The sequence below is a fragment of the Saccopteryx bilineata genome, chromosome 4 (genome assembly GCF_036850765.1).
Source record: "Saccopteryx bilineata isolate mSacBil1 chromosome 4, mSacBil1_pri_phased_curated, whole genome shotgun sequence".
Classification (NCBI taxonomy): Eukaryota; Metazoa; Chordata; class Mammalia; order Chiroptera; family Emballonuridae; genus Saccopteryx; species Saccopteryx bilineata.
Genome location: NC_089493.1, coordinates 132,626,654 through 132,639,027, shown reverse-complemented (window position 1 = coordinate 132,639,027; position 12,374 = coordinate 132,626,654). Strand labels below are relative to the sequence as shown.

Genomic DNA, 12,374 nt, shown 5'->3' with positions numbered 1-12,374 from the left:
TTCCTTTCTTAGATCACTGGGGTCACCCATGAAGGGCACACAGGTAGGTGAGGCAAGAAGTTTCCTGGGACTGTCCTGCACCAGGAACTGGATGTCGGTGCTATACCCCCAGCTCTGGGATGTGCCCCTGCACCATCTGTCCATCCCAGGTGATAGCCTGGGGGTCCCCAGCGGGTGCGGCTGCAGGCTGCATCCTGAGCATGGGGAAGCTCCAAGAACCACATACATTCACATATTCACCTACGAGTGTCTGCTTCCTTCTGCAGTTGCGTGGTGGACCCCAGGGAAGTGTGGCTTTTGAGGAGGATGTGGGGATGCTGCTCGCCACTAGCCTAGCCCTCCTTTACAGAAACCCTATATTCCAAGGCCCCTTGTCACTGTGTCTGTGATGTTCCAGTGTTCTTTGCGCTTGGCATCTGGAGGGTCCAGTGTAGTGACCTGTGAGGAGTCTTTTCCAGGTTGTGAGTCCAGGGACCCCAGCACCAGGCCTGCTGGGGTGTTGAGTATGGACTGCTTGGCAGAGCTGAACAAGGGCCCTGGCCGTGAGGACAGCCAGCCAGGGGTCAGAGATAAGAGTGCTGGGGGGGAGGGGGGCAAGGGCAGAAAGGGCAGTGGGTGAAGCCTTCTCAGGCCACCTGTGCTGTCACACTGAATGCTGTGTGAGCCTGCTGGCCTGAAAGCAGGGTCAGGCCTGCTTTGCCAGGTCCCCTCACTGACCCAGAACAGGCTGGGAATAAAGCTTTTTTTCTCAGTTGATTTGGAGAAAGAGGAAAGCTATCGTTTCTTGTTCCACTTAGTGGTGCACCCATTGGTCACTTCCCAAATATACCCCAACCAGGGATCCTGTGACCTTGGCATGCCGGAACAATACTCTAACCAGCTGAGCTACCAGGTCAGGGCCCAGAGGCCCAGAGACAGAGCTTTGGGAATGCTGGCTGCTGGCTTTGCAGGTAGAGAAAGGGGCTGCGAGGCACTCAGGAGACTGGAGGGCAAAAACAGGGCTCCCGAGCCTCAGAAGGAAGCCACTGCACTGGGAGGTGGGAGGTGGCTTCTGGCACGGCTGGGGAGGCAGGCTTTGTGCCCTTCAGACGGCCACCCAGGACTGAGGCAGGCCAGAGCATGTGCTGTGAGGGCCAGGTGCTCTCTCTTGGCCCCGCTGGGTGTCAGAACCGCAGCCAAGTCCCCAGCACATGGTCAGAGCCTGGACATGCAGAGACAGGGCCACCCATACTCAGACATGCTGTGCAGCATGTTCCAGGAAGGGGCACTGACAGCCGCCACTCACAAATGTCAGTGCAGGGGGAGTCTCTGAGGCAGGGTCACGGCTCATGCAGAAAACACCAGCATTGTTGTAGCAACTGAGTCAAACCCCAGATTGATCACACTGCTTGTTTGAAAAGTCATATAAACATAAAAGGTAACCAAGAAACGGGAAAAAGCAGGTTTACAGCTGTTTGTATGGAAAATAACACAAGATTAGTAAATAATGACATAAGGATAAACCTTTAGGTACTCACAACTGTAACCCTACATCCTGTACAAATGGACCCACAAACATTACACAGGAAACATATGCCATACAATATATAAAAGTCAAAATAATAGAGAATTTTGATTGTTTTACTTACCCACGTTTTCACTTGTCTGCAACTAAGATGCTTAGTTTCATGAATTTCCTGTCGCCCCTATGACAAATATCACAGATCTGATTTCTTAGAAATAAATTTCCCACATACTCGAGAAGAGCAGACATCTGAGACTCAGGGGTCCCAGGACCGCATTGCCTCCGGGGTCTCCAGGGAAGGTCCCTCTTGCCTCTTCCAGCTCCTGGGGTTCCAGGCATCCCTAGGCTGGTGGCTGCCTCCCTCCTGTCTCTACCACACACACCATGTGGCTTCTCTTCTGTGTCTGTGTCTCCTCTTCTGTCTTTTCTAAGGTCCCTGTTACTGGGTGCAGGGCCTCCCTGACCCAGGATGACTCACTTCCTCACATCTGCAAAGACCCGTTTTCATACAGGCCTAGGCAGCGGGACTGGGACGGCATGCATTTGGAGCCACCATCTGTCCCAGGCCGAGACTGTGTTACTGCATGTTCATGGATGTACCACATGTTCTCTGAGTGTTCCCCATGAGGAGGGACCGATGGTGGCCCCATCCACTGTGATTAGAGGCAGCCACGACATCATGACCTACAGCCTGAATAAGAAGTCCCCCACCTCCCGCTCAGAGTCCCCGCTCCTGCAGCTTCTGGCCAAGGCCATCCTGTGTCTCCCGGCCCATGGAACTCAAGTGGTCCGTCACACAGGTGAGCATCCACGCCACCAGCTCCTCTGTGCAGCACCCCCTGCTCCCCTGGGACTTCTCCCTCACCTTTCAGAAGGAAGGAATTGAAAACAAAGTTCCTGCCAACTCAGAACCCTGCCTTTAGGAAGGAGACAAAAGCAGGGTTATTACACAGTCAGCTGGGACCAGAATGGGATACCCTGCTGACAGCCACTCAAAGGTCACACCCACTCAGGGCTGGGGGGCTGGCCAGAGCCTCGTTCAGGGCATTTATATGCACACACACACTCATAAACTGGAGGGAAAAAAGATCCCTGCCCTACATGATTTTTCAGGTGAGAGGTCCAACAGGGAGTGAGGAACATTTTGTCTTATGTTTTCTGCAGAGATGGTAAAGTCTGTCCTGTGTAATCCCATTTGGGCTACAACCCTGTCTCCCACAGCCCATCCTCCCTGTTTGAATTGGAGGTTTTAAGGGAGGAGGGGGTCTCTGTGGGGTATGTAAAGAAAGGGACCTCCTGAGTCACCCAGTGCAACCCAGGCTGTGAGTAGGGCGTCAAGCAGACTGTGGTCTTGGCATGGGGTGCAACTGAGGGCCCCAATGCCAGGCCCCAGCGGGCAGCTCACCCCAGGAATCTGCTCTCCGTGCCTCTATTCTTTGCTCCATCCCTGGACAAAATAGGTAGCTGGACAAGCAGCACACCCTCCACCCTCTACCCCGGGCTGTGGTCTGCATCCTCTGTAATTGCTTTGCTCTGAGTTTATTTCCCATGTGGCCAGCCGTCGTGCCTGGGGGAGAGCCCAGTGTGGGACAAAGAGAAGCCACATTCCTAAGCATGGTTACATGCCTAGGAGTACACGCAGCTAGGACAGTCACTGCAGCCTGCAGCGAGGGCACTTGGGTAGGCTTGTCGTCCTACAGAGCAAGCGCCTGTGACTTCAGTGACGCACTTGCCATCACCAGGGGGGCTCCCATGCAGGAGTCACAGGAACAGGGAGGTCAAAGACACCTGGTGGGCCTAACCTTACTGTTAGGGGCTCTGGCTGGGCCATGGGTCCAGCACCAGAGCAAAGTCAGCATGCACTGTATTCAGGATCACTTGTACCATCCACTCCCTGCTCAGTCGGGGGGAAGTTGGCCTTGGTGCAGTGGGTGACTTGCTAGCCCTGTCAGGGTGTCTGCTTCAGGGCATAGGGCCACAAACCATGGTGACACCTCTAAGAACCCTCTGCACACAGAGTAGGTCTGTCCTGCACCCCTGTCCTGCTCCACACACATTGGCCCCTTCCATCAACTGGCAGGGTCTCATGGGCCATGCAGATATGGGGCCGTTTCCAAGTTACTTCTTGCTTTTCTGTCCCTACTTTGAGAACAGAGCATGTTACTTCTTACCTCTGTAGTGTTACTGCTGTTTTATGAGGGTCCTGTAGGGTTGCTGCAGCATGGGAAGAGGGGCTCTTCCAGAGGCTAGAGGCTGCCTGGGAGAAGGGCGGGGGAGGCCTAAATGGATGGCCATCTGGGGTCAGAGCTTGGGGGGCCGCTGATCACAGGGGCCAGCCCAGCACTTTCCACGACAGGCCCTTCTTAGTTACAACCTGTGGCCCCAGCAGCCACTGTCCCCTCCACAGTGAGCCCCGAGTGCACAGTCTGAGCCCTGGCAGCCACCAACTGCTAGGAGCTGACATGGGCTGGGACAGCCACACTGGGCACGGACATGCAAGGCAGCTTGAGCTGGTGGGAGCTGCCTGCCATCCAGGCAGAGGTGACCCACCTTCGTCAGCAGTTGCTGAACATCACGGAGCAGCTGGATGCAGGGTATGGTACCTGGAATTGTGGATCACACACGCGCTGGATGTGCCGAGAAGAACCTGCACTCTCTGCACATGATGCACACGGCCTGGCTGGTCGAGGTACGTTGGGGACCAGTGGAGAATGAGGCCTCGCACAGCAATGGACACCACGGTCCTTCCACACAGGACACAACCAGCCTGTAAGGGGGACACAGACAACCGCTAAGGGTGTCCACACACAGTCTTTTGGGATGGGACTTGGCTGACATCCAGTGATCAACACTGGGAATTGCTGACCCTCCTGTGTTTCTGAGTCCTCCTCCTTGAGCCAGCACACCCCGGCCTCCTCCAGGCTGCCTGATGATTTGCAAAACTGGTTCCCTCATTGTCATTCTGCCTCCAGTTTATATATTTTCTTTTGTGAAAAAAAAAAAAAAAAACTTTTATCAAGACAGAGAGAGACTGGAACATCAATCTGCTCCTGTATGTACCCTGACCAACATCGAACCAGTAAACCCTGTGCTTCGGGACCATACTCTAACCAACCAAGCTATCCAGCTAGGGCTAGTTTAGATATTTCCAGTCCCTTTTCCTCTCGGCTTCTAGACCAGTGTTTCTAAAGTCAGACTATGATGGTCCCCATCTGCATCACAGGTTCCCAATGTCCCCTGAGACCTCAGGGTCTGGGGGTTCAACCTCAGGATCTCACTCCATGGGCCATGCTCCTTGAACTTAACATTTGCTAATGCACTGTCCTCTGGAGGGCAGGCACATAGTGTACACAAGCATACACACACACATGTATACTCACACAGATGCACACTTCCACCCACAGCAGTGGCCTGGCCGTCACTGGGCAGCTGAGCTCCGTGGTGGCAGCCGGGTGTTATGTGTTTACTAGTTCAGAATCGACCTGAGCCACCAGTCCAGTGAGCTTTGTAGGGAGCTCCTTCAACAGGCCATGACACCCTGTGCACTGCTGTCCACTTCCCAGGACATACATGCTCATGGAGATCTCTAAGTGGCAGGAGAACCAACCCTGGGAGGTTGTCATCTTGGCCTACAGCAACTTAAAGGGCATGACAGACGACCTGCATGAGTACCTAGTCACCTGTGTCAAGAACATCTTTGGGGACATGATGTGTCCCCGAGGGGTAAGAGGGGCATGTGGGGTCCTTGAGGGGTGAGAAGGGTATACAGTGCCCCAATGGGTGAAGCGGGCATGGCATCCCCACGCAGGTCATGAAAGGGGGTAAGGCTTCCCCATACCTGATGCTGAGTAGTCCTGGTGCCAGTGAAGCTGCTGACATGGTCTTCTAGAAGCTTCTATGGAGCCTGGGTCAAACTTAGCACCTGTTAGAAGGTGCCACACTGTGTGTTCCCTGTGAGCAGGGTAAGTCTCTCCGTCCCAGGCTGTCCTAACAGGGTGCACAGCCTGGGAGCACCAGCCTCACAGAGCTTCTTCTCAACTCATTCTGGGTGCTGGAGTCTGAGACCCAGATGTAGGCGGGGCTAGTTTCTCCTGAGGCCTCTGTACTGAGTGAGACACGGTTTTCTCCTCCCTGTGTCCTGACATGGCTGTCCCTCTGTGTCTTTGTCCTCACCTTCTCTTCTTATAAGGACTCCAGTCTTGTGGGATCAGGACCCTTCCTAGTGACCTCATTGTACCTAAATCCCCTCTGTTCATGTGCAGCCTGACTCTCAGTTTGCCTCCTGTCCCGGTCGCTCACTGAGGATTATCAGACTATGTTCCAGGAAAACAAGTGTCTGCGTCCTTGTGACAATCCAGATGCCACAACACTGACATGGATGCCTCATTGCCCCACTGTCCTCACACAGACCTGATGTCCCCTCCCAACCCTGACACGTCACCCCGCCACCACAGGAGGTTCTGACACTGCAGCAGCTCTGGGCCCGGGCCAGCAGGTCCTCCTGTCCTATGATGATGAGGGCACTGTGCACCAGCATGGGAAGCTGTGGCTGGCCTTCCCCTACTGGTGGGGCAACCAGGTGAAGCCCAAAAAGCTGATTCACTACCTGGAGCACATGAAGAGCTGCTGCCGCCCAGGTGGGTGCACGTGCTATGGGGGTACACTCACACACGTGTACACGACACACATCCATCATGGGTGTGTATGTGTGCACACATGCATGTGTGGTTTTAGGGCTCAGCTGCATGAAGTCTGGGTTTTGCCATGGCAGCTGCCAGCTCTGAGCAAGAAGAGCGTGCAGTTCTGAAGTTTTCTTTCCCTTCCGACGTCACACAGCATCCCACGTGTTTCTCGCCCGAGCCTCCTCATCTACTGCTCATTACTCTCTGCAAGGACATGGGCACCTTTGGACACACGAGCCACACACGACCCCAGCTGATTCAAAGGCAGGGCTGCTTTGCAATGTTGTGCCTGTGTTTTGAAGGAGATTTTCTTACAAATGGAGTTTGTGGTTTCAACTGCTCCATATCCGTGGTAGAGTGCGTGCCTGTGTCTGTGGCTACTTTGGGCCTCTGGGGTCCCACTCTCCTGTCACAATCAGCACTGTGAAAGGGCAGCTGTGTGTTACACTTGGTGTGCTACCTGAGAGTCACATGGCTATTAATCCGTGTACCACACGGGGTTAGGACGTGGACATGTCAGGTAACTTTTCACCCACCATCCTCTGTAGCAGAAGCATGGCGACCTGACAGCACTGTGGGGCCAGAGATGTCTGTGCTGGTGTGAGGAGCTGGAACCATGGGGATGGCCATGGGGGCATGGATGGTGGTAGCTGATAGGCCAGGTGGGACACAGGTGGGCCACAGGTGGGAACTTGGTGGGACCCAGGTGGGGCGCAGATGGATGGCAGTGACCCCCACCCTTGCAGGTGGGCATTTTGTAGCCGGCATTACCTGACGGAGAACCTACAATAAAAACATTTTGGCACATCATCTGAGTTCCTGTGGAGGCTGATGCTGCCCAGCCTGCCACAGGTCGGGGCCTAGGTGTGGGATTATTGCCCAAGCCCAGGTACACATTGCACCAACATCATTGCAGGCGACTTCATCGGTGCTAACACCTTCGTCAGCAACGTCATCAATCTCAAAGAGAGGCTGCTCGATCTCAATGAGAGGCTGCTTGAGTGCTGACCGCGTGCCCTCTGTCCTCCTGCAGCCTCTCCCATCTCCCTGTCTCACGCATGCATCCAGCCAGCAGGGCGAGAATGGTGGCCAGAGTGCATTCTGCCTCCTTGGTGCCCCAGCTGCAGCAGTTGGCATCGCGGCCCCCAGACGGTGGTGAGTCTTGGGATTGTGCGTATAACCCAAGATGGACACGGGTGCCTCTGCCAGGACAGTTAACTGGGACGAGATCCATTCTCCAGGGTCACACCAGCCACTGGTTTTGGTGTCTCAGAACAAACCCTTTTCAGCCTTTGCTGGACTGTATTCTCTTTGGGGTCAACTTAATCATTTCCCACAAGACAACCCTGCTCAAACTCTGGCGGCCAGGATGCCATTCTGTCACAAAGGCCCTAAGATCCTGAGCCAGGAACCACGCACTGGGGACTCAGGCCCCGGCTCTGCCTGGTCAGGAACAGCGGGCCAAGGTGTCAGGGATGCACACTGAGAAAGTTCACAGCGTGAACCATCTGATGTAGCAATTATCATCTCCTGCACACCCACATTTCCCTCGGTTGTGCCTGAGCTGGGAACCATCCACAGCAGTGACTTACTCCCAGAGAACAACAAACACATGAACTCAGCTTTGACACAGATTTTTGTGGTTAGACAACCCAGGTGTTGAGAATACACATGAAGGAGCATCAGAAATGTGAACTGTGTCTGGGTCCCAGGGAGCTATTTTTAAACATGGAATTCTGCCCCCTTTCATCCCATTTATCTTTGATTTATAAAGAGTTCTGAGGTTCGCAATACCTTCAGCTTCCCAAGGGCCATTAACCAAAGTCTGCATGTAATTTTAAAGATGACTTCTCCAGAATTTATGTTAAAAGGACGTATTCTTCCAGCAGAACATACTGGCCAAACTGACTTCCAGGCCATGGGCAGGAAGTACCGCTATGAAGCCGCTCAATAAATATTTGTGAAGGAGCCACCAAACACATGCTTACCTGGGATCTCTCTCTTAAAACACTCCCTCGTGAGACACATGGTAGGCACCCCCTGGTCTGCCCAGCGCAGACCACCTTCCCCTGATGACACAATGGTCTCCCTCCCTTCCTCCCTCCCACTAGTGGTTTTGTTCTCAGGGTCAGAGCTCCTGTGGGCCCAGTGGACCCTATAAACTTGAGGGATCAAGACCGTCAGTGGTGTGGAGAGGTATTGCACCTGTTCTTCTCCACATAAAGCCCAATGATTGCTCTCTGGGGCCCGAAGACCCCAACCTCATTCTCTTCCTTGCCACCCCACTAAGCTGAGCCCCTGCAATGTTTTTGGGACTGGGCAGTGTGCAAGGCTGTGCCTGAGAAAGCCCTGGGGTGAGTTCTTTCCTCCTCAACTCCAGGAGTGAGGATAGGGGTGCCAGCCATGGGGGTACCAAGAGGAGAGCCAGCCCAAGACAAGAACTCCCACCTGGCCTCATTTCCCTCAGTGAGAGAGGAAGTGGTTTTCAGCAGATGAAGCCCAGAACTGGATGGGTGGATATGGGCAACAGCCAGGACAGAACATGAGGCAGCCTGCAAAGGGACAGTGCTGCTCCCAGGTGGCTTCTGGCTGCAGCTCACTAGGCAGGACCTGAGGGCACCCCAGGAGGATGCCCTCCACTCCTGCGGTCTCCTCAAAACCCCAACACCTTAGAGACCTGTGGGGGATGATACCCAGGGCGGGGCTGAATAAACACAGCAGATGCTCTTTGGCCCGGGCTCATGAGGCTGTCCTGTCACCAGAGCGCCATGTGGGCATCCTGCAGCACCTCTACACTGTGGACCGGACAGGGCAGCCAGGACCACAGCCCACTCTACACTCGGCCTACTGGATCCCTAGGAACCCAACTCACAGGGATAGCAGGGTAGGGCCATGTCACCAGTAGATAGCCTCAGGAGTCTGTGTGCTGTCTGTGCTGCACCCAGGATCCCCCATGTGCAGCGTTCCTGAGGTCATTGTAACACACAACCATGTCACTGTTCCCTCAGTCTGGGGTTCGGAAGTCTGCAGGGGTTTCCTGGGGCTGAAGTCAGGGTGTAGCAGGGCTGGTTACCCCAGAGGCCAAGGCAAGGGGAAGTGTTGTGGGGCTGGTTCACCAACACTGCAAGGGATACTCGGAGGTCCCATCATTCCAGCTTGGAAGCACCCCGTTGCTTGGCTTGTGGCTCCTTCCTGCACCTGCAAGGCCAGACCCATGGCATCCTGACCTTTCCCTGACTTGGCTTCCAGATTTACCTGCACATCTCTGACCTTGATCTTGCTGCTTCCCTCTGGTTAAAACCTGGGTTGTGGCACCGGGGACTACCCGGGGAATGCAGACTCACCTCCCATCTCATGGTCCTAACTGAATCCTATCTGCAAAGCCCACCTTCCCATTCAGGTGAATAGCCCAGGTTCTGAGGCTGGGGACATGGACACCTGAGTGGACAGTGTCTACACCTTACCAAACTGAGTTTCCCAGCATAGCCAGTCCAGGGGGCCAGTGTGGGAAGTTTGGGGATGGAAGAGTTTGAGGGTAGATTGGGGGTGTGATGGTCCTGTCTGGCAGCGTGAGCCTCATGGAGTCAAATAGAAAAACCAGCTCTCTGAGGTGTGAGGACAGGTAGCGCACACTTCTCTGCACGCTCATGAGGGAGCAGAGTTTCCTTTATTTCCCCCCATGCCGCTGGTGTGGGACAACTTCACCAATGTCCTCGTCCTGTTGGGTTCAAGTCTCCCACCATCAGCAACTGCACAGCGAAGGTCTGGGAATTAGGAAGCTCTTTTCATAGCTCTCCCCACCTGCATGCAGTCAGGTCCTATATGTTCCCTTCCTCAAACCTATGGACCCTCAGTGGTGGCACAGGCAGCTCCCACACACATGACCTGGGTTAATTGTTCCCACGCAGCTCTGAACAAGAAAAGCCCTTTTCTTCAACAGCGCCCCAGGGACACTGGAGGACAAGGAAACCGAGGTGGAGGTGAGCCAGGAGCCTCTCGTGATGCACCCTCTAGAACCCCAGCCACCACAGATGACAACACCCCGGAATTGCCTGACAACATCCTCATGCCTACCCTGCCCCTCCCGTGAGAAGTTGAAAGACTGGATATTAAACTCACCTGTGGGGCCTGACCAAAAAGTGGCGCAGTGGATAGAGCGTCGTACTGGGATGCTGAGGTTGCCAGCTTGAGCACGGGCTCATCTGGTTTGAGCAAAGCTCATCAGCTTGGACTCAAGGTTGCTTGCTTAAGCAAGAGGTCACTCAGTCTGCTGTAGCCCCCGGTCAAGGCACATATGAGAAAGCAATCAATGAACAACTAAGGTGCCGCAACAAAGACTTGATACTTCTCATCTTTCTCCTTTCCTGTCTGTCCTTCTTTCTGACTCTTTGTCACCAAAAAAACAAAACTCACCTACACCCAGCATGCTCCACTCTGCTCTGCTCTTTCAGCCTTTCCACCCCCAAACCCCACCACCACCAAACCTCCCTCGCCATGAACACATGGACATCTCGTGTCCTGTCCCTCTCCCTACAAAAGTTTCTCTCGGGTTGGATCTCCTTGGGCCCATGTCCAGCACACACCACTCAGTCCTCCCATTCGCCCCAACCCCTCTTGCCTCTGAGTGAATGCTCCCTAAACCTATTCCCCGAGCTTCTCGCTCAGCACCTCTCATGCATCCCCCTCTTCCTGGACCCCAAGGACAGTCCTGTCTGCCCTCCCTTCTCGACCTGTGCGCCTCTCACCCTGACCTGCAGGGACCTTGGCCACGTTCGCCGCTGCCTCCTTAATGACCCAACCGTGGCAAGGCCCGGCCCTTCCTCATTCTTCCCGGGGCTGTGCCTCCTCCTCCTCCGCCTCCCCATTACCTGTCACGGACTTGCTGCCTTCTCCTCAGTTGCTCGTGCTACATGTCACCATGCTCTCCATATGAGTGTTCATCACTGAGATCTCTGCCTCAGCTGCACTTCAGGTGTTCTGTCCTTAGGACTCCTGCTCCTCAACAGCAGACATGTAGATGTGTTCATGCTGCGCGCTGGGGCTCAAGCCGCCAAAGAATGGGGGAACGTGGGAGGGGCAGCGGTCCAGAGGAACATCTCTAAATGGGCCGGCTGGTGCGGATTTCCACACCACATTGAAGCCTCCGCTGAGGAGCTTCCAGGGGAGTGCTGCCTGGCCGCAGCATTCCAGGGGTGTGAAGAGCTTCCACCAGGCAGGACAAGAAGAACTGTCCCTAAAGTTACTTAGGAACCAGCTGGCGAAACTACTGTTTCTTTAAGGATTTTCCACTCAGCCCTGCTGAGGGAGGTGCTTCACTTGTTGATATTTTAAATCAGTAAATTAGGTCAGTACCAGGTCAGACATATTCCGGCATACAATGTACACACAACACATACAGGATGTCCTGTGGCTCATGGTTTAGGTGGCTAAGAGGAAAATAAAGAAATAAAGATACCACTGTACATTCAGGCAATGACTATGCAGAAAAAGAACAGAATGCTGTCAGGAGCAGATACGAATGTCCCAGGAATGCCTGTTTTGGAAGAAGTGGCCTGGAGGCCGAGACCTAAAGTGCAGAAACCAAATCACAGTGGCTGGCTGCACATAGCGCTGTCCCATCCACCTTACCCATGGGAACGCCAAGAAAGAACTACATGGAACAATAATTAGTTTACTTCTCCTTCTCTCCCTCAATACTCTCTCTCTAAAATCAATAAATTAAATACAAGCAACAGCAAAGCAACTTAACGTGCAACCCCATTGTTCTATCGGCCCCTTACTGACTGTCTTTCTGCCTCAGTTTCTCCTCTCTTCTGCATTCACACATGTCCCATCCCCATACAGATGCCTCTGGGGAGGCTGCTCAGATGCACTTCACTGCCTCAGCAACTCTACACTGGACCCTCTGAAGCAGCGAGCACTGTCACACCAACAACCTGACCGGACACCACCATCCTGAGCGTTCCCTGACCACCAGCAGCATGAGTGCCCTGTGGGTCAAATAGGCAGTTCCAAAAAAACCCTGCCTGCTTAGGGAACAGCATATCTGATGCCTCACTCCACTGAAACCCCTATAGACAACTGTTCTTGCCTCATAACTCAATTTTTCATACTGGTGCTACAATGGAACTAGCTACTGACATTCTTAATTTTTTAACTTTCCACAATCCACAATCTATAGACCTGCT

General features: G+C 53.9%; 1 pseudogene; it reads left to right on the top strand.

Moving 5' to 3' along the window:
- Positions 1–28: 28 nt before the first annotated feature.
- Positions 29–7,194, top strand: LOC136333982 (PI-PLC X domain-containing protein 1-like; annotated as a pseudogene).
- Positions 7,195–12,374: the final 5,180 nt, after the last annotated feature.